The 2289-nt window shown below is 32.7% G+C and overlaps 1 protein-coding gene across 1 annotated transcript in view; it reads left to right on the top strand.

Annotated features, from left to right (window-relative positions):
• The window catches only part of MGAT4D (MGAT4 family member D), a 64332-nt gene that overhangs the window by 50602 nt on the left and 11441 nt on the right, over window positions 1-2289 (top strand). The gene's annotated exons all lie outside the window — the stretch shown is intronic.

The raw sequence follows: 2289 nt of genomic DNA, 5'->3' as shown, positions 1-2289 counted from the left end.
GACAAAGAAGTGCTTAGAAAAATGAAAATCTAACTGCAACACATCTTTTTGCAAAAATTATACTATCAGAATATATAAAACTTAGCTGCAGATGATGCAGAAAGAATATACTATTCAATTTTTTGTGCTAGTATAGTGGCACAAAGTGGGATTCTTTTCTTCAATTATATTTGCCAAATATTTTAACCTCACCTTTGTAAATTTATGACATGTTAAGTAGAGTGTACACATACTCATTTCTCTTTTGATCTCATAATCTTGGCTTTTTCCCCTTTTTTATGCTTCATAGCACATAAACAAAAAATCAACAATTTAATACGTTAAATGTGATTATATTTAAATTATTTTTGAAATTTCTAACAGGATATCTACTATTAGGAGTTTCATATTTCTAACAACTTCTTTAAAAATTATCAAAATCATTCTTTGGGAAACATGGCATAACAAGGATAAGACTTAAGATTTCTCAACTTTCCTAAGCAACTACATCATATTTTTTCTAAATTAAGCCTTCATTAACAAAGTGGTAAGTATAAAAAATTGTTATAAAAACTTATTTATAAAATTTGTTCCTTAAACAGTTAAATTTCTTTTTTTTTTTTTAAGAGACAGAGTTTTACTTTGTCGCCCTTGATAGAGTGCTGTGGCATCACAGCTCACAATAACCTCCAGCTCCTGGGCTTAGGCAATTCTCTCACCTCAGCCTTCCAAGTAGTTGGGACTACAGGTGCCCGCCACAACACCCAGCTATTTTTTAAATAACAGTTTGTTGCAGTTTGGCCAGGGCTGGGTTCAAACCCACCACCCTCGGTATATGGGGCTGATGCCCCACTCACTGAGCTACAGGCACTTCCCTAAACAGTTAAATTTTAATATTACATTTACAATAAAACTTTTAAATATAAGATTGAACAGAAAAGTCATTTAATTTCTCTTTAATTATCTAGGTTATAGTTCAAAAATAAAAATTTAATAAAACAAAAAAGTCTTCTTAGTGATATTCTTAAATAGTTGATCTTTTGAAATTTTCTTAGATCTTTAAATGTTCTTTGTCATTTCATATTCTATAACAAATAAAAAACCTTTAAGAAACAAAATTTATTCTTATTAATAAATGAATAATTTCTGAAAATTCAGATAAAATACTTAAAGTTATTCTATCAGTTGATAAGCAAGCAAATAGTGTTTTTCTAGAATTTGCTAATTTTTCATCCCCCATGAAAAGTCATTTTCTTTTTATTGCAGTGCACTGGAAATAGAGCTAAGTGTTTATTTTTTATTTATTTAATTTTTTGTTGCCTTTGGCAAAGTGCTGTGACCTCACGGCTGACAGCAACCTCCAGCTCTTGGGCTTAGAGGATTCTCTTGCCTCAGCCTCCTGAGTAGCTGGGAATATAGGCGCCCAGGCTATTTTTCTGTTGCAGTTTGGCTGGGGCCAGATTTGAACCTGCCACACTCAGTATATAGGGCTGGCGCCCTACCCACTGAGCCACAGGCACTGCCCTAAGTGTTTAAATTTAAATGTATTGGGAGTAGGGCTACCAGATAAAATACAGGACACCCAATTAACTTGAATTTCAGTTAGACAACAACTTTTTGTATGTCTCGTTTATTGCTTTAACTGAATTATTGTTTACAGTTATGCTCTTGACTTTTATTAAAGGATTATATACTGTGTGACTGTTATTTAAAGTTCCATGTTTCTCTTTTATGTAAAAATATGTGTGACAAATTTCTTATAGAATTTGAGGATAGAAAAAAATATTCCTTCCCAAAGAACAATAATGATTCTTTCGGTCCATTGTGTGTGTTTTTTCTTTTTCTCTTCAACTACCAAGAAATTCAAAACTAATTTCACATGAAATATAGTACCCATACTATCCTATAGTCACAGTAGAATTTCTTCAGTGCTCAGTTTATATTTAATCTCTGACTTTCTTTCATATATAATTAAAGGATTATTGTATATGATTTCACTTTAAGTTACCATTAATATTTTCTATATTTTAAGTTATGAAAATCAAATAAAATGAATGTTTTAAAATATTTGTACATTACTTACAATAGCTTGTTGGCTATAATGATAATCTGACAATGCAGATTTCCCTGCACACCCACAGATGAAAAGTCAACCTTCAATAATTTGAATATCTGGCTCGGCACCTGTGGCTCAGTGGTTAGGGCGCCAGCCACATACACCTAGGGTAGCAGGTTCAAATCCAGCCTGGGCCCGCCAGACAACAATGACAGCTGCAACCAGAAAATAGCCAGGTGTTGTGGTGGGTGCCT

This window comes from Otolemur garnettii, unplaced genomic scaffold, assembly GCF_000181295.1.
Source record: "Otolemur garnettii isolate 467f Iridium unplaced genomic scaffold, OtoGar3 scaffold00041, whole genome shotgun sequence".
In the NCBI taxonomy this organism is placed as follows: Eukaryota; Metazoa; Chordata; class Mammalia; order Primates; family Galagidae; genus Otolemur; species Otolemur garnettii.
Note: the sequence above shows the minus strand (reverse complement) of the source record. Positions and strands in the feature narration are given on the sequence as shown.